The sequence below is a fragment of the Balaenoptera borealis genome (genome assembly GCF_965194805.1).
Source record: "Balaenoptera borealis genome assembly, chromosome: 3".
Lineage (NCBI taxonomy): Eukaryota > Metazoa > Chordata > Mammalia > Artiodactyla > Balaenopteridae > Balaenoptera > Balaenoptera borealis.
This window is the reverse complement of record NC_138866.1, coordinates 161,372,840-161,400,227: the sequence shown is the minus strand read 5'-3', so window position 1 is coordinate 161,400,227 and position 27,388 is coordinate 161,372,840. Positions and strand designations below refer to the sequence as shown.

Here is a 27,388-nt window from a genome sequence, read left to right as displayed (position 1 = left end):
ATTCTCTATGGTTTCTAAAATAAGCATGCTTTTTTTTGGAAAAAAGGAAAGAAATTTATTTTAAAATGCTGCCTCTTCCCTCCTGCAGAAGGGAACATATTGTATTAAATAAATCAAAGACAAAGTATCCTCCTCTAACTGAAATTATCTTCATCACGGCCCTGGTGATCTGAGTAAGAATAAATCCATCATCTATTGCAGTGGCTGCAACCTTTTTCCATAGTAAGAAAGTTTATGTCAACCCCATACACGCATATAGGTATACATGTGACAGAAAAAATTTTCAAGAAAGAGTACGAAAACACAATATGTTCCAATGTTTTGTATTCTATGCGATTCCAGTACTTTAATGTTGGTTGCCTTGCACTGAATTCATTAACCACCGTTGGAAAGAATCTGATCTATTGCAAACTCCTCATCTGACAGAATTAGGAGCCTTACCGTCAAACTCGGTTGCCTTCTGGGACAAAAGGCAAGTCGTTCTAAAGAACATCCTTGGAAGAGATTGTTTCTCCATCACCTGCGGCATCTCCAGAAGTGAATTACACTTCCATCCTCTGAGCCAGATCCACACATTTTCCATGCCCCAATCAGCCAATACCAAAATGAATGTTCCAACAGTTGAGCTTCCGTGAGAAAGTTTGTGATACCAATGTCTTGATTTTAGAAATGGTGACATTGGAAACAGTTTTCCCTCTTGGAAATGAGTGTGAAAGCTCCTAAGCTTGGCAGACTCACAGATACAGAGAACAAACAAGTGGTTACCAGGGGAGAGAGGGAAGAGGGGAGGGGCAACATAGGGAGAGGGGATTTTAAAAAGTGTTAAAAAGGGTTATTATGGAATTATATGAAATCATGTGTGTGAAACTTTTCAAAATTGTAAAGCACTATAGAATTTAAAGAATCTTTCATTCAATAAAAAAAAATTTTAAACTCCTTTTGGGATTAAAATATATACACAACTATATATAAAATAGATAACCAGTGGCACAACATTATAAATCAACTATACTTCAATAAAAAATAAATAAATAAAATAGATAACCAACAAGGACATACTGTATAGCACAAGGAACTATACTCAATATTTTGTAATAACCTATAATGGAAAAGAACCTAAAAAATATTTTATATATATATATATATATATAATATAACTGAATCACTTTGCTGTACACCTGCAACTAATACAACATTGTAAATCAACTATATTTCAATTGAAAAAAATTTTAAGTACCTCTAGGAAAAAAAAACTCCTGCTCTTGGAAACCAGTATAAATTTCCACGGAGCAAAAGAGGTGAAGATGGACCCAAATTCAATCACAATCTAGTATATTACATGGCTAGCATCTCACAGCTTCCTATCCTTGTCATCTTCTTGTCTTTTAGTTAACGATAGAATTGGATGCAATAATATTAATAATCATCTTCTTCAAGCTTATAAGATCTAAGATACCACCCAAGTTATGATGAGCTACAGAATATCCATTATGTATAAGACAAATGCACGTTCCAGCATATAACTGCCCCCTGGAACACATCACACAAACAACAGCACTCTGCGTGGAGGGACAGGAGTGAAGGTCAGCGGTAAGGATTCAACCGCATGCAAAGATGCTGGCCTCGGACTGCTCCCCTATCAAATCAGGATGGTTCACTCACACGCTGATGTGATCCGAAAACACTAGCAAATTCTCGCGGTGACTTCTTCATCGCCATGTAGATGAGTTTCTAACCAGTGTGACCGACATGCATGGTCAGAACGCTTTCTAGAATGATTCTGCCACTGAGAGTGTGGTTGTGGCCTGATCCTAGGCTGAGGTTTCTGGAGTTTCCATTCGTGGTCTGGGCAGTGATGATCTGATTAAGCTGCACATCTGCGAAGGGTTTGAGGTGAAGGAAAAAGGGAACTGGAATGGTTCTCACCTCATCAATTCTGACCACATCCTCCCTCTCCAGTTACCCCCAAGATGAGGGAAGAGAAAAGAGAGCAGAGTAGAATAATGAAGAGATGAAACAGAATGGAAGGAAAAAAGGAAGAGAGGGGAAAAGGAAAGCTGGAGGGAAACCCCAAAGTGACTTATTCTCAGAAACAGAAGCCCAGAGCCCAAGTCTCCAAAGAACCAGAGCTTTGTTTTACCTTAATTTCTGCTTCCCTTCCTTCTTTTCCTCCTCAATCTATCTCCTAAGTATGAACTTTTAAATGACAGTCATCTGTGAACATTGGTTTATTAAGTAAATATCTGAACATTCAAAATGGGCTTTTTATCAGCAATAAGATTATGTGAAACTATGTTTTATGTGCACAGTGTCCTGATGCCCTTGTTATAATGGTGGCATATTTGAAAATAAAAGCTTTCAATACAATACGGAAGATCCTCAAAAAATTAAAAATAGGATTACTATATGATCCAGCAATTCCACTTCTGGAAATATGTCCAAAGGAAATTAAAACACTAACTCAAAAAGATATCTGCACCCCTATATTCATAGCTATTTACAATAGTCAAGACATGGAAACAACCTGAGTCCATCAATGGATTAATGGATAAAGCAGTTGTGAGATAGATAGATAGATAATGGATTATTATTCAGCCATTAACAAAACCCACGAAACTTCTACCATTTTTGGACCTTGAAGGCACTAGGCTAAGTGAAATAAGTCATACAGACAAATACTGTACGATCTCACTTATATGTGGAATCTAAAAAACAAACAAACAAAAACAAAAAAACTCATAGAAAAACAGTTCAGACCTGTGGTTACCAGAGGCAAGGGTGGAGGAAGAAGGAATTGGCCCAAGGTACAAACTTCCAGTTACAAGATAGTAAGTACTAGGGCTGTTACATACCTCATGACTTCAGCTAACACTGCTGTATGATATACACCAAAGTCATTAAGAGAGTAAATCCTAAGAATTCTCATGACAAGGGAAATCTTTTTTCCTTGTTTCTTTTCTTCTTTCTTTTCTTCTTATTGTATCTCTATGAGAAGACAGATGTTAGCTGAACCAATTGTGGTCATCGTTTCACAATACACGTAAATCAAACCATCAAGCTGTATGCCTTAAATACTGATGCATATCGATTATTTCTCAATAAGACAGAGGGGGAGCTTTCAAATAATGACTTTTCTTCAGTTTTTTTTTTTAATAAAGGCCTAATTCCACTCTGTTGCGTCTATTATCTTTCCAATAAAATATATATCTAAGTGCATTACAATCTCAGTGCAGGAGCCCAGTGGAAAAGACGGCTGGGAAGGAAGAGGCAAATGCACATCCAGGAGAAAAGATGTAATAAACAGAAGACTGTTCACTCCCACAGCACTAGAGCGTTTCAAGGTATTTCACTGTCTCCCTGAGTGACAGGTACACGTTATACCCACACTGGGGCACGGATTCTCGGAATTACTGCTGCTATCCCAGCCACTAGTTCCCTTTTTCATTTCAGGAAATAGCTGACAGGGAAATTTGCGTAACTTGCCCAAGGCCACACAGGGACTGAGTTGGATGTGAAATTCACTTGTCCTCACAGCTTCGTGCTAATCCCACCTCTTGACCGCCAGCCAGGGTTAGCCTTTCTGATGCCACTTGAAGTCACATGTTGACTTCACAGAGCCTCTACAGTGATAGAAAAAAGCCAGCTCAAACCTGGAAAACACAATCAACCAGTTGGCTTCATCTTCCTACCTCCGGACAACTAGTTTGACTCGCCTGAGTCAGTCGAATGGACTAATATTTTTTCAACTCGTGAAACTACATAGACTCACTTTTTTGGCACTGCAGCGACTGTCAGAGCGAGTCATGGGAATAGAAGTTATAGGACAGCATTCAAAATGGCAGGTGACCAGAATATTACTGTTTCAAGAGATCACCGTCATTGGACCCTCGCTTCGCTGTTGACCCATTTACTGAAAACCGTAAATCAAATGTACAACTGGTTTTAGCAGAACATCCTGGAAAGGGGTATCTACCTGCAGAGAAGCAGTAGATACATGTCAGTTTTAGTCACTCATGCACTTACTCATTTGCTTTCACTGCATGCCTACTGCATGCCAGAGGCTGATGCTCTATGGTGTTCAAAAATAAATAAATGTGGTCCCTGCCATCCTGGCTTTTGCAATATAAAAGGAGACCTAAATAAAATTGGGCAGGATTTTTTAAAGGGCTAAGTAGAGAGTTCTAAAACCCCTGTGCGGGATCATAGGAGAGTGAATGATCCCAACAGTGAGTTCTGGGGAAGAACCACAAGGAGAGGTCTGTGTCTGATCAGGAAACTCTAGGATAGGAGAGTCGAGAGCAGGGGAACGAAGGCATGAAGATCCGTAGAGAGCCAAGGCCTAATCCAATGCGGGCAACCAAAGAAGTGGACCCACATAGGGAACAACCCAAGACAGGGTTCCACAAATTCTAACTTCTCTCATGGGTCAGAAGGTGGGGGAAATGAGAATGAGAAGAATAACATCAGAGTCTTGGGTAGGAAACAAGTGGAGGCGTGGGGAGGAAAACTACATTTTGCTTATTGCCGTGTGTAAAGCAGTGTGCTGGGAGCCTTGCATAAGTCATCTCTCTTAGTCTTTGAGACAATCCTACAAATTGGGTATCTTTACTCCTATTTTACAGATATCTTCCAGGATTTCCAGAGAGCTTTACTAGTTTACAAAGAACTTTCACATCCACTCTACCCTCTTCATCCTCACATTCCTGCGCAATAAATAAGACAGGGATCCTCATTTTATGAAAGAAGAAACTCTGGCCTTGGAACCCAGGCAGCTTGCCAAGGACAGGAGCAGAGCCACTGTGCTTTTTCCATTTTTTTTAATTTATTTACTTTTTAAAATTTATTTTATTGAAGTATAGTTGATTTGCAATGTTGTGTTAATTTCTGAGGTACCGCAAAGTGATTCAGTTATACGTATACATGTACATTTTTTTTCATATTCTTTTCCATTCTGGTTTATCACAGGTTATTGAATACGTGCTATATAGTAGGACCTTGTTGTTTATCCACTGTATATCTTTTTTCATTTTTTGATAGCCTTACACAGCTGGCCATAGTGCCAACTTAATACCCTCACTCTCTCCCCAGCTTGAGTTCACATGTTATCTGTTACTCAATCACCAATCCAGCTATCTGAAATCCATTTGAAAGAAACTCAAATTTGTAGCAGCAGCCTCCAAACAGCTTATGCAAGGTTTGGAAAATTCAGCTTCGTGGTAGGAATGGAAAGCAGTGAGTACCATCCCCACAGACATCTTGGGGGCGCACCATTACTCCCTGTTAACTTGAAAAGAAGACTCAGTCTGAAGGTCTTGTGGGGTCTGCACAACCCAAGCGAAGCCACACAGCACCAAGAGCCTACAAAATTATTGAGGTAGCACATTGTAGATCAGCCTGGAAAAAAATCCATATCGAGATTGCCCAAGTCTCAACAAAACTTAAAAAAAAAAAAAAAAAAAAAGCAAGTCTCGCTTGGCAACTGTATGGAGACCACACCTTGTGCTGCACACACATACCTGGGCTTCATCATTCTTGCACAAGGGAGTTTCAGAACGGCCAATAAAACACTTCAAGATAAAGCTCCTTCAACTTTGAGCACTGTTTTAAAAGTCCTCAGGCAAAGAAGGTTCTGAATTTCTCCAAAACTATAATTTAGCAGCCGTAGCAAACAAGCTAGTGGTTTGATAAGCTATAGCCTACTGCCAACCGAAATCCCAGGAACACAGTTTTCCATTAAATATCTCAGCCATGTGGGTATTTACCTAGTGATATCCACTACCACCATCCCCCACCCAAAGTGCTACTATCAGTCCAAGAAGCATGAAGGTTCAAGAAACCATAGGACACGATCCCATTCATCTCTGCCTCTGGATTGAATCACTCTCTAATTAAGCGTTGCTCTTTTCTCAGAGATCGCCCAAATCCAGAAGCCTGCACTATTCAGTCTCTTCCAACATGTGACTTACTCAAGTCTCAACAGCATTCAAGCCCAAGCCCAGACTATAAACAACTCTGCTGAAAAATAAACACCACCTAAGGCAATAGGCCAAATACTACAAAACATTTATTATAAATCTAATGGGGGGAAAAAAGGCAAAACAAACTCTGTTCCTGTCCCTCTCCATAGCTTTACCCAAAAAAAGACTATCCATCTAGAAAGAGCCTAACGATTGAACCAAGAATACCCATAGCTCCCTCCACCAGCTCGTGAAAAGAAGCCAATCATTTCACTTCCTTGAGCTTCCCTTTCCTCGTGTGTAAAATAGGGATCATGAGAGCTGTGTCCTATTTACCCTGCAATGATGTATGGAAGAGTAGCAAGATACTGTCTGTAAAAATACCTTGATCTCCTCTGAGATAGGGTACTATGTAAATTTCAAGTGTTGTTATTACTACGTTTTAGCACATGTGAAATCTGAGCAATAAAAGACTGGTCATCATAGGGTGAAAATAGAACAGGATACAGCACGAGGAGAGCGGAAATCCAAGCTACATGATTCGAGTGAAAAAGGAGAACTTCCCTCTGACCAACAGAAGAGAGCCCAGTGACAGAAGAGAAACGTGTGTATCCAAGGAGAAGAGTCGATTTCAGGACATCCTGACCCAGTTCTTGGAAATCAGTCAATAGATCAGAAGTGAAAATAAGGCGAACTGGATGTTTATTCAAGAAGCTCCTAAAATCCCAACTCCTCTAGGAAAAACTTGGAGAAAAGCTAGCAAATTGCCCACATGTCTACACTGTCTGTTCTGGGGTATCTTCCAGAACTCACCATTATACAATTTGCACATTTCTCTGAACTTAGACTTAATAGGAATGCTTTTATTTTTAAAATTTCAGTTTCTTTGACACATATCTTACACATATTTCTGCCATTTTCTGCTTTTCCTTTATATAGCTCCTTTCCAATGTTGTCATTTTCTAATATTTTCAGGTAAATATCATGTTCAAACAAAATCTTTTTTACCAACATGGCTCATTCATTAATTTACTTGACCAGCATATACTGAGCACCTAACACGTACCTGAAAGAAGTTAGCAGAACAAGTAAGAGGGACAGATAAGCGATTCACAATTTGACCCTAATTATGATCTTACTAGTTCTATATTCCTTTTAAATGACAATATACTTCCCAATTCATCTGTTAAAAGATAAAATAGCAATATATCTGCACAATCACATCAGAACTATCCCAAACACAACCGAAATGCTGTAGTGTTGATGTCCCAAATGTCAACAATATATCCCCATGATTAGTGGGGCAAATATAACTGAAATTACACCTCCATATTTGTATTTGTCCATCTCTGGACCGTCTTTAATTTTAGGATAACCGGAATCATACAAAGTTTTCAAGAAAAAGAATGTGGACAGTGGTATCTATTTTGTTCTCAAGACTCTTCCAGTGGAGCCTGGAAAGTCTCAACACCTGAACATCTCCTGGTTACTCAATAAGTATATTGTGGATTGATTATCTGGTGATTCACGACTCCAGCAATACTCCTAGGTCACTTCCCAGGCTGGAAAGTGACAGCTCAATGTCAAGTTTCTGTCAGTTTGCCTTGGATTGTTTTCCCCGGTTAATTAACTTTCTCTTGCCCACACAGAAGGACAGATGCTGCTTTTCTGCCTATTCACATTTCTCTTGGGCTCTCCCTGCTCTGTATTCCCATAGAATTTTGCCATCCAAAAGATCCAATTGTCATTCATAAACTGGGCGGCTTTCAGGTGTGCTTGCTCTGACGAAAGGACTCTACAGAGATTACAGGACACCAGTGTCAGCTCAGGACTCTAGAGCTATGCTTTTCAAGCTTGGGTCCTTGTGGTCCCAGGAGTGGGGACTGTTAATGATTTGAAGGAGAAAATCTAAGTCAGAGAAGTCATTGAGGGTAGGATTTGAAAACAATCATTTTCTCCAAAAAAATGACTCTATTCCTTGACTTATGTAACAAATATATTATTCAATCATCACCTAGCTATTTTTTCCCTGTACCTATAAGCTAAAGAAATTGAGGCAATTAGCTGAAACTTTAAAAATACAATAAATTTGTCTGAAATATTACAATATTCAGAAAATGGAAGCTGGGAGGTAGAGTAGATTTCTTTGAGTTCCAAGTAGTTAGTTTCTTTCCTTTTATATCTGTAGTGCCAGCCTTATTATAAGAAAGCATAATAAATAGAAAGTTTTAGCAAGACTATTATACCAAAATCCCAAATCAAATAGAATAAACTCTAATGTTTTCCATAATATAAAAACTCAAACTCTTATGCATGTTTCTTCTTTGGTTCCTTGGAAAACCTCATAGCCTCTCTCTTGTTTAATATAGAAGAGAGTTTGCATTTTAGGCAAATAAATATTTATGTTTGGTTCTGTGTCCACTTTAAAGCAGTTTTTTAAAATTGGTGTATAACATTCCTCAATGGACCTTGTAAAAAATTGTTTTGCAATACCCAAACTCCTTTTTTGAAATATTGTTTCGATTTGGTTTGTCTCTTAGCACAGCTCCTATAAATATCTGTATGTCTCCCTAATGCACTGCAAAATTGACAATTTCCAGGCTGACCAGCGATCAAACAATCCTGTCACACGGGCTCATTTGATTCAATCACTAAAACAGCTTAAATAACCAAGACACAGACTGAAACACAATAGAGCCATATATTGGTAATTAATCTGAATTAACTTCCAATGTTCCCTGTGTTGGTCTGTGTAGATGGGGCAATAGACTAAACCTCACCTTTACCTGCTTACACATATGTTAGGCAGCACCTACAGAAAAACAAAAACGAGATGAGATGTTGTCTTCCTTTCTTGAAGTGTAGCGCTTTTTTGTGTATCTGGATTTCACGGTAGGAAAGAACCTAGGAGCAAAATGGAATTTTCCTGAAGATTTTCTTTGGGAGTCTTAGCTCCACCTTCATCCAAGTAGTCTCTCACTGGCAGGAACTTTGAAAGCAAACCTGTTAGCTGCCCCTCAGCTTTGTTTTAAAGCCTCGGGTGGAAAGATGTGGCATAGAAAAATGCATATTTTCTGTACATGTGACCCAGCTGGTCTCATGCCTATGGAAACATGAGCAAGTGATGCTTGAACTACCCTCTTAGTAAATGTTCTTACTGCAGAGCACTGCAGAGAAAAGCAATCTGCTTGCGAACAGTACTCGCAACCCAGAGGCCAGAGCCAGCTGAAAGGCAGGAAGGCAAAGGGTGATCTGGAACGGGGAGCCCGCCACTACATCCTAGAACAACCTCAAACAGCATGCAAACACCATCCAAACACATCGTTTCCATTAAAAAAGCATGTTTTTCATGCAATGATTTAATAACTTTCATTGGCTTCCTAATAGCATTTGCCTCTGGAGACCTTTTCACTATTTAAAAATCTCAGTAAGTAACCACAAAAATATTACTAAGAGCAGGGACTAACAGTGGGACCTGGGCTGAAGGGAGTGTTTTCATCTGCGGCACAGTCCCTAGGAAAGAAAAGAGAGCCCATTTCTCTGCCTATTACCCAGAGGAGGAAAAGAGTCAAGTGGAGATGGATTCCGATGAGTTCTTTCTGAGATGTGGGCGATATAAACCAGGCACACTTAGAAGCGTGCAGAGAAGGGACAGCAGGAGAATCATTTCAACCGAAATGAAGGAGTCCATTCAAATCATGCTGATCCCAAATGCAATGCAGGATTTTTTTTCTTTTTTGGAGTTTCCAAGGGAAGTCTCGTGGATCCTTTTTAAGTCATTTTTCTCTTCTCCAACTTCTGTGGATACCAATTCAAGGTAGAAATAAAGCTTTGCTCTTTAGGAGTCCCACAATCAGAAGCTGTGCAACCCAACAAAACAGCAGATAGAAATGTGTTTAGAAATGTTACGCTCGGGATTTCCCTGGCGTTCCAGTGGTTAAGACTTGGCCTTCCAATGCCGGGGGTGTGGGTTCGACCCCTGGTCAGGGAGCTAAGATCCCACATGCCTCACGGCCAAAAAACCAAAATAGAAAAATAGAAGCAATATTGTAACAAATTCAATAAAGACTTTAAAAATGGTCCACATCAAAAAAAAAAAATCTTAAAAAAAGAAAAAGAAAGAAATGCTACGTTCTACACCAATATATGTGTCAAAATATCACTCACCAAAATATGACATTAGAGTAATTTCTGAAACAGACTAACAGATGTAGAGAACGAACTTATGGCTACCAGGGAGGAGGGGTGCAGGGGAGGGATAGATTGGGACTTTGGGATTGACATGTACACACTGCCATATTTAAAATAGATAACAAGGTCCTACTGTATAGCACAGGGAACTCTGCTCAATATTCTGTAATAACCTAAATGGGAAAAGAATTTGAAAAAGAATAGATACATGTATAGGTATAACTGAATCACTTTGTTGGCCACCTGAAACTAACCCAACATTGCTAATCAACTCTACTCCAATATAAAATAAAAATTTTTTTAATTTTTTAAAAAAGATTTAAAGAAGAAAAAAAATTAAACAAATTCAGAAAAGTGCAAAAAAAGAGAAGATTTCTGAATGTTTTTCGGCAAACTATGAAGTAGAATGCTAAACTCTTCATTGACTCCTTTTGCAAGCTTTCATTCAATGCTCTTCTATTCCTTGATCTAGGTGGGGCTTTAGGGAGGAAAGACATTCTTTGCCCTCAAAGAGGTCACAGTCTAATGGGGAAGGCAAAGAAGCGATCACTGGACTTGATAAACGCTTTGACACAGGTAAACATAAGGTGCTGCTGGAGCCAGTAAAAGGAGTCTCCATCCAGATCTGGGTGGAGGGAGGAGTTGCAGGGAAGGTTTTCCGGATGAGAGGACACCTGAATCAAGCAAAGGGGTCAGCAGAGCCATCAAAGACAATGACAGGCAGCTTGAAGAGCTGAAACATGGCCCACAGGCTGAGTGGTGACCGTCGGGGCTGAGGCCATTAGCCCAGACCAGATAACATCCTTTGCCATGGCATCCTGTGAAGTGGGGATGCAATCGTGGAGACAATGGGGACCTGGTAAAAGTTTAACAGGGGAGGACCATACTCATATTTGCTCTGTAGAAAGCTCACTCTGGCGGCAATTTGGAGATAATTGAAGTGGACGGAGATGAGAGACAGGGAGACTTGTCAGGACGCTGTTGGAAAAATCCAGGTTAAAAAAAAAATGAGGAGGATTTGAACAAGTGCCACGAAGAACTATCTTCAGGTAATAGCAACAGGGTTTTATGACCAATTAGAGGTGAATGAGGACGAATCGCGGACGGCTGCCAGGCTTCTGGTTTGGGTGGCAGGGTGGCTCACAGTACCATTCGCCAAAATAAGGAAATCCAGTTCCTTCCTTCTGCCTGTGGCTCCTTCTGACCTCTAGATGATCCCATTTCTCAAAGCTTCAGCCAGTCACCGGGAAATTCTGCCCTCAGTGGCTGAGGCCGGTCCACTCTGTGCAGACAATTTGGATCGACACCTTCTTTCTTCCAAAGGTGAGAACCAGGAAGAAGTTCTAATTGGGAGAGGCATAAACCTGGGCGTAAATCAACCAACCCACCAAACTGTCATCAAGGTACATTAGCAGAAGCCGTATGAAACCCTATGACCGAAGAAAGGCTTTCCTATGGAGACGTTTGCCCTCATTGTGAGGATTCCAATGCTTCCAGAGGTTGGATTTCAAACTCACTAATGTCTTTGCCAAAATAAAGCCAAATGTGCGTCTTTCCATTAGGTATCCAGGCAGGGTGTATATAATTAACAGAAAACAGGCTATGAAATAAATTCATTCAATGGAAAACTGTATATGTCTTAGAAAATACAGCATATCTCACTGAGAAAGGTTGGTGCTATTTGAGAGTACAAACTCTTTGAAGGTTCCCGCTCATCAGTTTTGTTTTTTTTTTTTTTTAATTTAAATCTCCATCGTGTATAGAAGTTTATTTATTTATTTATTTATTTATTTATTTATTGACCGCACTGCGTGACTTGCAGGATCTCAGTTCCCCAACCAGGGATCGAACCCATGCCCCCTGCAGTGGAAGCACAGTCTCAACCGCTGGACCACCAGGGAAATCCCTCACCCATTTTTATTATGCTAAGGAATTCTGGCTCAATCTGAATTCATTTTGTTAAAATGTCTACATCCATCTCAGATATTCTGGTTTGGGAATTGTACACTTGAAACGATGACCACACCCCACCCAAAGGTGAAAGATTTGGGGAAAAGAAATGTTTCCCCTGAAACCGTCACATTCTTCTCACTGGGAAGGAAGATGCTTGGACCTGGCTGGCAGCAGCGTTGGGAAGGATTAATGAGTGTTTGTAGAGCACTCCCAGGTCTGAAGATGAAAGACATCCTAGGAGCACAGCCTCTAATTGATGTTTGCTATTTTGAGTGTTTCACTAAAGGACTTTTCTCCATGTAAATGAACTCTCGTCCCAAAGCTTTTAAGAAGGACATAGGATTGAAGAGTCTCAAGTGTAGTCTTCTACCAACATGTTTTTTTTCATCAGTAATTTCAGACGTGGCAATTTCACACTCAGTAGTGATTATCCCTGCTCAGGAAGAATATTGACTTCAGGTGCTGTGATTTCTTTAGGCTGAGTCTATTTACAGCCAAAACAACCATTTAATTCCATTTCTTTGGAAGAAAATCAAATACATAGATAAACAAATAAATAAACCCAAGCCTTCAAAGGGCTAAGTGATTTACTTTCCAGTCTATTTTTAAGCAGCGCTGAAATAGTTTTGTTTTTCTTGTACATTGGAAATAAACAGGTGATCAAACATCTGGATGTCAAAGTGTATATTTGGTTTGGCTTCATTTCCCATTAAGTTGTTTTCATAATCCAGAGGCTCAAGGGAGAATCAAGTCGGTTCATTCAAGTCCCAAGACAGGCACTATTTCACTTTTAATTTAGCAATAAGTTATCCACCAGCACCTAACTCATTGCCCCATTTGGTCAAATGTCTATGCATCCCAGGTTAGAAAGTAAATTCAGTGTTATGGCAGACCTGGCCACTAAAGCAACATGCCTCAAATCTAAATAGAGAAGAACTGACTCCTTCTCTGATGACTTGCTTTTCCCAGTCCCAAGCAACCTAACAATCTTCCTTCTCCATCCTTCCTTTTCTCCATAACAGTTCATATTAGTATTTAGGACCAAAGAAGATGATGAGCTCAAACCCACCACATCCTCAGTTGAACCAGAGACTTAAGTTCCCACATCAGCAGATAAAAATTAAAGGACAGTAGTAATTATAGATTAAACATTACATCTTTCCAGATATCCTTCATAGTGTCAACGACTAAAGAAGCAGAGACAGGGCTTCCCTGGTGGCGCAGTGGTTGAGAATCTGCCTGCCAATGCAGGGGACACGGGTTCGAGCCCTGGTCTGGGAAGATCCCACATGCCGCAGAGCAGCTGGGCCCGTGAGCCACAATTACTGAGCTTGCGCGTCTGGAGCCTGTGCTCCGCAACAAGAGAGGCCGCGATAGTGAGAGGCCCGTGCACCGCGATGAAGAGTGGCCCCCGCTTGCCACAACTAGAGAAAGCCCTCACACAGAAACGAAGACCCAACACAGCCATAAATAAATAAATAAATAAATAAAAATTAAAAAAAAAAAAAAGAAGCAGAGACACTCAATAAAGAATGGAATTTGGCCACCATTATACAGATCTTTCCAAATCTAATTTCACCAGCCAAACCTTAGTCTGGCTCTCCTACTAGAGTTGACCATTTCGAAAGAGATTGGACTTCAGGAAATGTCTCTGGGAAATTCATGACTTTATCTGTCATGTCGCTATCAGTCTCAAAAGAAAACAGCTGAGTTTGAGTTTGGGTTCATGGTGGACACATCTCTAAATTAAAGCAAAAGGGCCAGTCACCTTGTTTCCAGCTGGGGGGCCCTGGGCTTTTATGAAGCCCATGGTGCTTCCTTGATTACGAAGATTCAAGAATACAGGAAACGGGGACAAAGGTTTGCCTGATGTGTTGAAAACCATCTGAGGTCCTTTCATACACATAGCCTCCAGCTCCACACCCCCACCTCCGACCCAGAAAGCACATCCTTTGGGTCTTGCCTCTGTTAAGCTTATCCCCTTCAAAGCTCCCTTCAGGGTCTTTTAAACATGATTTTGCCTTTAAAAAAGATGTGTTTCATAGATATGTTAATTTGTATAGTATTTTAGATTCCACATATAAGTTATATCATATTGTATTTGTCTTTCTCTGTCTGACTTACGTTGCTTAGTATGATAATCTCTAGGTCCATCCACGTTGCTGCAAAAGGCATGATTTCATTCTATTGGGTGGCTATACAGAAGAAATAAACACAACATTGTAAATCAACTATACTTCAATAAAATTTTTTTCAAAGATGCAGGGATCTTGATATTTGGTGGAGGGGGGTCAGTGCACACCATGCCTTTCCCCGGGCACCTGCACTCCCTCTACAGCTGGCCTGAATCTTGAGCCAGAATTTGGCTCAAGATAAGAGTTTTATCCCAAACTGGAGGTGAGTTGGGGGGGATATCAGAACCAGTATAGAGCACTGTTCAGGCTGGGCGTGCACACACAACACAGCAGAGGCAGCGTGAGGCTGTTTGAGGAATCCAAGCAAATACAGCTCCATCGTGAAATCAGATTTCTTAAAATAAAATTAAATGAAGGGCAGAGCAGTGATCATCTGTTATAAAGTTTGCCCGTGACAGTAAAAGCTTTGTTATCGGACCAGCACGGGGAGTGGGTGCTGATCAGCCAGATCTTCTGGTTAGCTAAGGCTGGATTCGCATCGCCCCGGGAGCTTTGCCTCTTATCTCTTCTCCGTCTCTCCCATTTAGAAATGAAAGAAAGTGTATCTGGTTTGTGTGCAAGTCGCCATTTGCAGTCTAGAGAGATGGAGAGTTCATTTTGTTTGCCCAAAAGCAGCAGGAATCATAGGGGCCACTTTCTAGCCAACCTGCCCTGTGGGTTCTCGCTGATCTAGTCTAGTCAGTTTTAGCTGGCTACCAGGGTGAAGATGTTGTTTGGTTTTTTGTTTTGGGTGGTTTTTTTACTCTAATACTTTGGGGTTGATTTTACTACCAAAAACGGGGTTGACTTTTTATTAAATAATCTTCCAGTGGTAGACCCTCAAAGGCACAAAAATGGGAAAAATGAGCCTCAGGAAGCAGCAGAGTGGGATAGAAACCTCAGCCTCCTGGGTACCCACATGGCTCTCCTGTCTTTACCAATTATTACTCTTATGGTCTTGAGCAAGTCAGGTCACTTCCTCGGCTCTTAATTTTCTCATCTGTGAAATGAACATATTAGAGCAAGGGATCCCTAAAGCCCCTCCCAAGCTAGGATTCTCCACACACCTTCAAGAGAAAAGACGTTTTACTTGAGCTCCTCCTCCACGAGCCTCCAAATGGATGTTGCCCTGGCCATCCAGACCATCTGAAGATCTTAAATAACTCACCGCGGCTGAATCCCCTGGAAAAGGAAGTTAGTTTTAGGTCAATCCAGTGCAAATTTTTTTGGAAAACTCCTGACATTCAAACTGGGACATCCAAGCTCACGTGCGTCCGTGAATTCTCTCCATTTTGGATGTAAAGGGAGCCCCGAGTCAAAACTTGGCCTTAGCCTCTTTGTTTGAAGCCAAGACTCTGCGTGCTGGAGCAAAGCAAATGGAACAGGAGCCGGGAACGAGCCAGAGCTTGACGCTGCCCCCAGGATATCCAGATGTGAGCCCCTGCTCGCCAAAATAAGGGCCTCCCCACAAACCCAGATCAGGCAGGGCTTCCTGTCAGCCCCATCACACAATGTCACAGCGAAACCATGTGATGGGAGACACCTTGGCTCTGAAGCCAGAAGTCTGGCTTTTGAGGCCTAGTGTTTCACTTACGGTGAAATGACTTGATTTCTGCCTCTGAGCTTCCTTTTGTAGATCCTGATGACCACCTTTAGAACGATGATGGAGATTGAATGAAATGATATATAAAGTGCCACACACCATGCCTTGTATGTACTAGATACTCAACACATTGTGAATATTAATATTTCAGTGAGTGGCTTGGGGGTCTCTGGAGTGGTTTATGCAAATCCTTAGAAAAGGTTGACGGGAAACCAGCTTGCACTGGCCAGAAAGATGGGTCCAACTTATCTCACAGGCCTCCTTTTTATGAGGGTAGGAAGGAATTTCTACTCCTCAGGGGAGATTAAGAAATAGAAGGGGGCAAGATTCTCTTTGTCAAGGGTCGAAACTGACTCGTTCCTTCTGGCTGGAGGGAAGGGATGGCCCCAGAAGAACTTTAGGAATGAAGGGAATCAACTCATGAAGTGACACTGCAGTTTCTCTGTGCTAATAACAACAGGGAGGGGGGAGAAGCGCATAGATGTAAGGTTCAAAGAATACCGAGGATCACCATCTGTACGAGATGGGGCAGACCAGCTGTAGGACACAGGGGCCCCTACTTCCCTCCATAGGCATTGATTTGCCTTCCTACCTAAGTGGAAGCAGGATGGAAAAAGAAAACACACTGAAAACTGATCTTGGGACTGTCAGCACCATATTGGCCGATGCTTGAACTGCCACCTTCAAATCCCCAAACCAGAAAGGGTGCTTTCATTAAGAGTGTCAACCTCCATAAACATAACAGATTCCACCTCAGGTCAAGCAGCACCCAAAGGAGAGGAGACAAATCCAGAAAGGAAGGTCCATGTCCACTGTCCTCCTGTTGAGTCTCCAGGATGTCAAGACAGGGTCACGCTGAAGACTCATCCCTTTAGGCTTTCAGGGGCGTCACCTTTTGGTGGGGAACCCAAAAGAAAGAAAAGCCAGAAAAGCAAATGTTCCCTATATTTTGGTGCTGCCTTGTCTCTGCGTGACAGTCTATTTTTAAAGATAATGGATTAAAGGATCATATCATTAAGTTGAAAAGAGAGGTCATTATTTGGTACACCATCTCACTTTAAAGAGAATCCTTGGAACAAAGAGCAATGACTAAAGGTAATTAGCTGGGGACTCAGCTGTTGCCGACATATTATGGGTGACCCTATGCTATGTTATAGGGTGTCAGACAGACCAGAGGCCAGCAAACAAAATGGATTATTTTGTCATCAAATGTACCAGAGCAGGAGTCAAGAGGCCTGGGCTCCAGCTAGGTTGAAAATTTGCCATGAAACGTGAAAAAACCACTCATTTCTTGGGGCCCTGGTTGGCTCACCTGACAACGTGAAGGCTGGACTAAAACGACTCCTTAGATCCCAGAGTTAGTGGTGGCCAAGGTCATGGGCTGTAGAGTCCTAGACCTGAATCTGATCAAGTCCTGGCTCTGTCCCTTAACAGCTGTATGACCTTGGCAATCGTCTATAAAATGAGATAACAAAAATATCTACCTCATAGGATCTGGGGGACATTCAATAAGTTAATGCACCAAGCATTGCGTGTGAGCACCAAGGTGGGAGAAAGGAGAGAGGGTCCCTGTCTTCGATGGGTTTTCAAACAGTAAGTGGAACTAAAATGAGCCCATTTGGTAGAAATAAATCTCCATTAAAGGAATAAGGTAGGTTTGTGCACCTGTGTGACTTGGGTCGATACATTTCTTTATACCAATTCATTCTTAACTAGTAATAGCTGCGATGCCCTAAAAGAAAAAAATCAACATTAATAGTTATATGAAAGATCCTACCTGGGCATCTGACACATAGTGGGACCTCGAATAAGTAGGTCAGAATTTGTACAGGGATTAACGCATCAGAGCAAGGTGTTTAAGAAAGGCAGAGATTGTAGGGCTTGGGGCCAGATGGTGCCAGCTTGAAAAGACAAGGAGGAAAAGAAATAGAAGAGAAGAGAGAGAAGAATTCTGAGCAAGGTGAAGGGAATTGAGGCAGTAAAATGGCAGCAGGAGATAAAAGAAGGTGAGTGTGTCTACCTGGCTGGGGTGGGAAACGCACGCCAGTCAACAGGATAGTGGATAGACTTCATCTCCAGGACCAGCTCCGGAGGATGGGCAGCGGCCGCCTGGAGTCCCATCCTAAGAGCAACCTGAGTCCTTCTTCAGGCTCCAGGAAGGGAGCAGGGATGGACCAGCATCCCCAGCCATGGGCAGCGCAGGCTGGTATGGGCCCCTCCTAGGCCAGGATACGGCTGTCGGTGGATGTTCTTGGGGCACAGGAGGAGAGAGAGAAGGGCACCCAGAGACTCAGCCATCCAGGGCCAAAGGGGTGCAGAGTAAGATGAGATCACTCCCCAGGGAGAGGGAGAGGGGAGTTATTGTTTCATGGGTGTAGGGTTTCACTTGTACAAGAGGAAAAGAGTTCTGGAGATGGATGATGGTTGTACATTATGAATGCATTTAATACCGCTTAAAAATGGTTACTATGGTAAATTTTAAGTTAGGTGTGTTTTACCACAAACCACAGTCTCTCCTCAGGACTGGAGAGAAAAGCAGCCCCAGGGAGGCAGATGGTCCTGAAGCCAGGGAGGAGAAATCTATTTACACTCAACACTTAGGATCTAACAGGGAAAAAGCAAACCGAAGGGCAATAAATCTTGACGATCATGATAGCAGAGTAGTAGAATTACGGGTGATTTTCATATATTCTGTATATTTTTTAAATGGGTGAAATTAAACCTGTATTACTCTTATAATAAGAAACAAACTACAACATTGTAAATCTGATATACTTCAATAAAAAAAGAATTTTTTTTAAAGAAACAAACTTACTTTTAAAAAAATTCTAAACCTCTGGCTGCCAAACCAAATTTGATTCTTCTTCAGATTCAAAGTCCAACCACAGTATTCATAGCAAAGACAAGTCCAGAACCAGGACTGCCCATCAGATGAGGGACAGTCTCTATGGCTTTATTATGGTCAGCTTGTCCCCCACCCCTGACTTCTTGAAAGCCCTCCAGCATTTGCAAAACAATCCCAAGGCTTTTTTTTTTAAACACCCTCAGGAATTTTCTGCCTCTAAAACTTATCTTCTCTATTTTTGTTTGTTTGTTTGTTTTTTTGGGATAGATATTTGTGCTTGTGACATCAAACCAGACTGTAAATTCCTGAGGACAGAAACTGGGTCTTGTTCCTCTTTTAACCACACTTGGCATTTAGCACATAGAAAGGGATTTCATCAACGTCTGTTAAATGATGAATGTTCCCTGTCTGTCCCCTGCCATTTCCCTGGCCCCCTTTTCCCCTGGCGTCCTTTGCACCTGCGGGGGTGCAGCACTATTTCTTGCTGTTCTAGAGACAGAGATGGAGATGCATTTTGCTGATCTCTGTCTAAGCAGAGGCCATCACCTGTCACTTCCCCAGGGCCTTGGTGTTTGGGAGCACAACCTCTGTGAATGCCAAGAGGTGACTCCAAACCCATGGTTAGTCACCCCGGGGCTGGCTACCAGATGGTGTGGTCCACTTAATAATAATACTTAACGCTTAAACTGCTGCTTCTACGAGCCCCTTCAAAGCCTTTTATGATCATTAACCAATTAAGGCACAGCCCTGCCCTAGTGACTACAGTTATAATTCCCACTTTACAGATGGGGAAACTGAGGCAGATTTTAGGTGAGCTGCCGTAGGCCAGAGTCCGCTTTCGAGCCAGAATTAGAAGTTGCGGATACCGACTTCTGGGTTGAAGCTGCTGTACCCCACACCTCTCTTATTCTAAATAAATGGTTCCTGAGTAAGTGGGTGGTCAGGCCTCCACACAAGAACTGTGTCTACAGTTTTTGAGGGATGAGTGTAATTCTTCATTCAGTACTTTTTGTCATTCTCCGGGCTGAAGTTGAGTTCAGCTTCCAGAGGGAATGATAAACAAACAAACAAAAAGAAAAAAAATGGGTTTGCCATGGGTTTTTATTTTCTACTCTACATACTTTCTGAGCATATGTGAAATGCACATGGCAGTTTAGAGCAAATTAAATATTGTTACCTACTTCTGGCCACTCAGCGGCTTCCTCCTAGCAAGAAAAGATGTAAGAGAGAGAAAGAGAAAGGAGAAGTAACAAAACTTAAAGCTCTGGGAATCCTCAGTTGGTGACAGAAATGATAATAGCTGCTCACAGCCACGTGACATAACGTAGCAAATGACCAGGAGGATTAATACTTCTTGTCTTAGAGGTTAAGATGCTAAGTAGGAAATTTTGATTGATTTGTTTGGCAGAAAACTAAATGACTCAAACTATCCAAAAGAAAACCCAAGACTCTGAATGTCTGAGTGCAGACTCCAGCAATTAGCGCAAAATGAAACCGGGCACCTCTTCCAACATAGCGTGTTTGGGGTTTTTTATTAATACCAGGACTGGAAACAAATATTTGAGATTCTTATAAAAGCGAAGTACCTCTGTCTGGGCCTTCTGATCTACGAAAAGACTAAATGCCACAGTCAAGGGCATCCAGAGTACAGGAGAGATTTGGTGGGGTCCTGAAGGACCCCTTCTGGAGGACCCGGCCTGCTCAGAATCTGTAGGGACCAGAGGGTTGTGGTCATTGAGAGGGTGTGCTGAGGACATGCCACACTTAGCACACATAAAGTCACAGACATGAGGAGGGAAGAGTCAGGGGACCTGACCAAAAGAAAGGACGCGAGCTGAAGAAAAGGATGTTTATTGACTTTTAAATAAGACAGTATTCTGTTGTTCTAAATCACAGTAACCCACATACGCAGTTTCCTGGAGGGAGGGGGAGTTGAAGATAACAACAGGCCTTCCCCACCTAAAGCCTGTGAAGTACATATTTCTTGTGTTCCAAAAAAGAGAAAATTCTTTCTGTGCTGCAGGAAACTCTTAAAAGCGGGCACAGCCCTTAAGATTTGCAGCTTAAAAACATTTCCGTTTATAACTCCCTGAGATGTCCAGCCAAATTCATCCCATGCTCATTAGCAACATGGCTGAAAACTCGGAACAGAGAACATATTTTAGGACAAAATTAAGATCTTCCTCTTAGGGGTCAGTACAACGTGGTTCCCCAAACAAATGCCAGGAAACAAATGAAATCCTTAATATTTAAGTCACAAATTCCCTCTTCTGGCATACATGAGAGGTGAGTTCACGCCAAATACAGAATTGAAGGGGGTTTTTTGGTTTGTTTTGTTTTATGGAATTAACCATTGGAATTAAAGTAATTAAATGCTATTAGCCTAACCGTTCTTGATTATTATAATAGCCCAGGTTTGAACCGAGTAAACTCAAGGTAGATTTCAGATCCCACGGATATTTGGCCTTGAACTCTGTTTCGTTTCTTGCAGAGGTGAAAGGAGCTAAGAAATAAATGCTGTGTGACTTGAAACAGAGAAAGATTTAGCCTTTCTCAAGCCCAAAGACCACCGGACACAAATACATGCTTACGGCATCTGTGCTCAGCCTTTCTCATCCCAAAGCCCCTGAATAGAGACAAAAGGGGATGAGATCAGAAATTTGAGAGGCTGTAACAGAGAGCAATATACAAGAAGCGTATGTTCCTGGGATTCTCTCCTACAGAAAGTGGCTGTGAGGCATAGCATGAGAGGTCCACTGGCAGTGGAAGAGTTAAAATTTTATCCCCACACCTAGGGTTGCCAGATAAAATACAGAACACCCAGTTAAACTTTAATTGCAGGTAAGCAACCAATAATCATTTGGGATAAGTATATCCCAACTATTGATGGGACATACTTTAACGTAGTACTCTTCATTGATCTGAAACTCACCTTTATGTGGGCATGCTATAATTTTATTTGCTAAATCTGGCAACCACAATCACAGCAAAAAGTTTTTTGCAATGTACAAAAGTGAAAAATCGGAGAAGAGGAATATAAGCACATTGTTTAGAGATATAAAAGAAACACAAAAACAGCTAAAACAGTTTAAGTAGTTTCCTCTGGGAGACAGAAATTGAGGGTGAGGAAAGTTTGAACTGCCATTTTTCTTAAGCCTCTGCAGTAGCATTTGAATTTTTCATCTATGTACTTACATAAATTTGACAAAAATTAAAATTTTTTTTAAATAAAGAAATGACCTGTAATAACCTAAATGGTAAAAGAATTTTAAAAAGAATAGATACATGTACAGGTATAACTGAGTCCTTTTACCATACACCTGAAACTAACACAGCATTGTTAATCAACTGTATTCCAATATAAAACAAAAATGAAAAAATAAATAAATAAAATAAAATTGGAAGAAAAAGAAATGGCCATCATTAATTTTATTTTAACTCATTTTTCCTCATCAAAAAAAAAAAAAAAAGAAACTGGTATGACAAGTTTCAAGGGCATATGAGGAAAAGGTAAAAAAAAAAATTGAAATAAAAAGAGAGACAGAGAAAATCATCTGCCTCCCACTCTTTCCCAGTTCTGTGGGCAGGTGAATGCCGGCCTCCAGGCCAAAGAACCCCCAGCACGGTAGCGCTCAAAGCTTGCAGACCAAGTCATTAGGAGACAGGCGGGTTTTTGCTGTGACGAGAGTGGGGATTAAGAATTTAGCTGCTAATGACTGAGCTCTTACTAAATGCCAAGCACTGCAGGAAGAGCTAGAGCCCATTATCACCTTTCATCTTCACGGCCACCCTACAAGATATTGTTATTGGCACTTTCAGATGAAGAATCAAGGCCATTGGAGGTCAAGTGACCTGCCAGAGAGCACCTAGCTGGCAAGTGGTGGAGCTGGGATTGAATCCCAACACCTGTCGGACCGCAATCTCCTGCACTCAACCAACACGGTCCATCACCTCCCAGGTGTGATGCCAGGTGCGAGATTCTGGCAACAGCCCCGATTAGAACTCAGGGAGCTGAAGCTCCTCATGCCCATGGGTGCCATGAGAATGACCTTGGAGCATCCTCTGCCTTCTCCATCTCCCACTGTCATCGGGGTTCTGATGGCCTGGGATCCTGGTGCTTTGTCTCACAGTTTTCACAATGACCCCACCCAGGAAGAGAGCGTACCCCCGCTGGGCTTCCACCCAGAGTGCCTCCTGCAATGGATAAAGGAATCTAAGTGTCCCCCAAGAGATGCTTTGTCATGGGCCTCTTGAAAGCCTGGAATTTTTGGAAAACATCCCCAAGAAGGTACAACATCCCACGTGCCTGTTTGTTTCCCACTTGAGAGCGAAGGGGCTGGGAGAGAAGTTACAACCGTCACCGGAGAGCTTTTCTGTGCCTGGGACTTTTCAAGCTTATGCTTCTAGAGCAAACAAACCTAGGGCAGCCCAAGACAATGCTGACATCTAAGAGCTGCCACTCAAATTAACACCTTTCTTCCCAGCTTTGATTCCCTTCAAGCCACACCCCAACACGATGCAGTTATCTCCCCAGATCTGAGTTTTGGGGAATCGTCAAATTTCTGCTACCTTCCTCCTCATTGGTCCAGATTCAGGGTGGGAGAGAGAAAGAAGCCTATAACAGGGGCAGTGGTGGCTACATGGTTCATCGTTATGATTATTATTTGCTGAAAGCCCAGCTGCACATTCAGCAGGGTTGTAACTGCCCAGAACAGGTGGGGAATGCCCCCTGGTCATCCTCAGGGAAGCCAGCGGGCTCCCCTCTGCAGCATCAGATAATGGTGAAGATGATAAGTTTCAGCTCCCTGGGCCCGAGCCTCCTCCAGTATTTCATCCCAGTAGGGATCTGATTCCCTCCTAATGGCAGTTCTCTTTGATGTCTGAGATTCTCCTGAGGATAAGGGAGGTGACTTCGGGCTCCTGGCCTGACTCAGTTTTGACTTTCTTGCAGCTCTTAAGAATGACTCCCATCCTGCAACCTATTTGCCAGGGTCTGCGTGGAAGTTACTAGTGCCATTTTTAAAAAACAAACATCAGGCAAGGCCTTCTCTTTTTTCACACTAAGGATATAAGTCTTTAGCCACCCAATAGGAGTCCATTGTTTCAAGAAGCCAAAGGGACAGAATATTGTGAAGATTCTGGCCTGTAGACACTCTGCAGGTCCCGACTCTTCTCTGCCATTGAACAGAATTTCTGTGTGGATCTCACTGACTAGTTGGGTGTGGCATAGCTTAGGGAGTAAACTCAATACCCTATTTCATATTCAATCACAAATGTTTATAAGCCACCAGCATGGAGGTCTCCATTTCCCTCTCAGGCAGGTAAGTGAGGGTTGGCTTACCCATCCTGGGAAGGAAGCTAGCGGCTGGTGGGGCTGAGCCCCGGGTCAGGGAGTGGCGCCTACTGACGTGTCACCTCACTTGCTGAGTCACTGAAAATCCCCAAAGTGTCCAGCTGAGTTGAGAACTGTAAGAAGGAAACAGACTTCCGGGAGCTCCCCTGACTGGCATCTGAGAATGGTCAGCGGCCCCATTGTTACTGTGGGATGGGAAGGGGTTTATCCCAAGTGCTCCAGGTCTGGACCAGAAAAAAAAGTGCTCGCGTTAGTCAAATTCACACACACACACACACACACACACACATACACCCCTCAGAACAATTGATAGCTTGCTTATGTAAACAAGATCAGATCACAGGGTCTGGGAGCCCAGGTGGGGTTAATTGCAGGAATAGAGCATTGAACACCAGCTCAGAGGCCACCGTGCAGCTCCGGGCTGGGCTCCCAACAGAACCAGGGGCTGGGCTCCCAACAGAACTCATCCATCTAGTGACCCGGTTTCCCCCAGGAAGTAGGTCACTGCCTTGGGAAAGGTCAGGAAGGTGAGATGGACCAAGAAGGTGGAGGGGGTGGGGAGAGAGAAGAGCTGGACCATGGGGCAAATTCCAGCAGGTCTGAATCCAACATCTGGGATGATAGGATTCTTCTGCACCTGCTTCCTCCTTCCAGAACCTCATTCTTCCAGATTCCGCACCTTCTAAAGTAGGGACGACTCCAAAGGCCTAAAAAATTCTGGACGAGGGGACACCCACCACCCTGAGATCTCTACTTCTTTAAACCTTGCAAATACCTCCCGACTCCCAGCTACCTCCGCCCTCCGGCGGGCAAGCAGCAGCTCAAGGTAGGGCGCACGCAGCTGCCTTCCCTCTGCCCGGGAAAGGGAGGGAGCAGGTGGGGCCCCGTCCCAGCAGGTGCCTGGGCCTCGCCTTTTCTCCTGGGGCAAGAAGCAAACACAGGTGCCTCCTGCCACTCCTTCTTTCCTCCTAGTGGGAGTGGGCGGCTGGAGAGGTGTCCCAGCCGCTCCCTCTGGTTCCCCAGGGCTGGAGGCCTAGAGAGGGCCCTTTCCTACCAACCCTTTCCTCAGAGCAGAAGCCTGGGGACCCAAACCTCGCCCTCCCTCGCTCCTTTCCCACCAGTCCCACCACCTCCAAGGAGCTTTAGGACTCCCCGTAAGGTCTGCTTCCTCCACGACCCAAGCCTCTTCCTCAAGTCTGCCCCCAGCCAGCGCCCGGGCTGGGGGCACCTTGCAGGAGGCGGCCCCGTCCTCGAGGAGCTGACAGGTCCAAGAGCTCACAATGTGGTTAGTTAGGCTTACAACCCCCCCTGAAGCTCTGGTTTGATCTTTGAGTCCCTGCTTCTGGATCTTATCTGACCCTGGACAGAACAGGACTCTGGAGAGCATACCTCTTCTCCCCCATTTTTGGTGCCCTCACTGGGAAGGAGACGGGAAAGAGGATTCTTCGAGGTTATGAAGGTGGAGGGTGACGGATGGCCATCAGGTCTTTTCTAGAAGTTCTTCAAGGAGAACCTCAGCTCCAGAATTGATGTGTAAGGCTAAGCTGGAAAGGGTAACGTCAGGAGAATGAATGACACACCGAGGGCCCTTCCTGGAAACGGCCACCATGCGTGTCCATGGACCCCTGCCTCCTGTCCCCGTGCGTTCAGGGCTGCCAAGAGGAATCCCAGACAGACTGAGGTCAACCCATCACAGGATGATTCACCACCTCCAATCCTTCCCAGCTGCTCCAGAGAAGGGACACTTCTTCGTGACCCAGGAAGGGTCGTGATTCCCTGGTAGGGAGCAATTCAGGGAAGCCGTGTTCTAAGGAAACCCAGAAGCTCTAAAACCTCCCACATGGGCCTTCCAGAAGGAATCCCACAGGGAAAAGGCAAACATGGCGGAGAAAGTGGTCCAAGGAAGGTCCCCCCTGGAGGCTGGCAGTGACGTGTGGCTGGAAGAAGGGGAACAGGAAGGTTGACGTGGTCGAGAGTGATGACAAAAGTGGCCTCGCCTATAAAATCCACCCAAAAGACGGTAGGTACCAAGGTTTAAAAATAATTAAAATTTTTGAAAGACCAAAAATGGTTCTAATTTGGGGGAGAAGGAAAGTCGGAGAAGCAGAAAAGGCAACAACAAGCAGGGACAGGATGGGATTGGGCTGAAAGCATGACGGAGAAGGGAAAGGGAAACAGACATCATGCAGGAGACGTGGCCAAGATGCTGTCCTTTGTGCCTGGGGCCCCTCTCAGGGCCCATGTCCCTTTTCTCCTGGACGTGGACAAGCTCAGACCCTACGCATCTAGTCTGAACTTGAGCTGAACTGCCAGAAGGCCCCCAGCTCCTTTCTGCTGAAACTATAGTCACTAGATGTTTGGGCAAAAGGGACATTTTCCCAGAAGCAATCAACTAGGGTTTGGGGGTTCCTCTTGATGATGCCCCCTCATTATTAAGCCCCAGGCTGAATCCCTTCTTCTGAGACCTGCCAGTGAAGCAGTGAGAATTCCTACATTACAGAGGTGGAACGTCCCTGGTTCTCCTCTTCGTCTGACCCACTTTTCTCAGCCCAGCAGCTTTGATAATCAGTCTTCTCGTGAAGCTTCCATAAGTCAAGCTGAGAACTGACCAATACACCATTTTATAGATGGGGAAACTGAGGCACTTAGGGAGGTGGGCACCCCAGCAAAGAAGACCCACATCTCCAGCAGCCCTCGTATGACCGGGAGTCTCTAGAGCCCAGTGCCCAGGGGAGGAGAACATCAGTGGCCCTGTCATTCCTGCTGGGACAAGGGGAATATCTAATGTTGGGTCAATCCAGGCTGAGCTTCTAGCGTCCTTCCTAAACGGATGTAACAATAACACCACCATCTTCTAGAAAGGTTGTTTCTTGTCTCCCGTGAAACTCCTTAAAAGCAATAAGACTACGACCAGATAAGAGGGAATTCCAAAATGGCTTGCGTAACTCCTAAAGAGAGTCCTAGCCGCCCATCCACACGGCTGAATGTGTTCAAAGACTACATCTAGAAGGACCTACAGAGACTAGCCAGGCCGATTCATTCATCATACTCTGATTAGATGAACAATGAGGTATCCAAGGACCAGATGACTTGTTCAAGAGCACACACTAGGAATTGACTAAATTGGCATTACAACTTAAGAAGAAGAAGAAGAAATTAGCATTACTATAATGAGTGAGGCCCTCTCTCCTAGCCTATATACAGAACACTGCTGTGAGCATGGTGCTTATGAGTTACCTCACTGCTAACCCTAGTACGAGTTATACTGTCAACAGTATCATCTTTGGGATAAAACGTCCTCCCAGAGCCTCG

At 43.2% G+C, this 27,388-nt stretch overlaps 1 long non-coding RNA gene across 1 annotated transcript in view; it reads right to left on the bottom strand.

Annotated features, from left to right (window-relative positions):
- LOC309626474 overlaps positions 1–25,097 on the bottom strand; it is a 42,418-nt gene extending 17,321 nt beyond the window's left edge. Inside the window, exons 1-2 of the long non-coding RNA XR_014243218.1 lie at positions 15,444–25,097; positions 14,226–14,296 (exon numbers count right to left, since the gene is read on the bottom strand). This is a non-coding gene — a long non-coding RNA (uncharacterized lncRNA). The remainder of the gene's footprint in view (positions 1–14,225; positions 14,297–15,443) is intronic.
- Between the last annotated feature and the right edge of the window lie 2,291 nt (positions 25,098–27,388).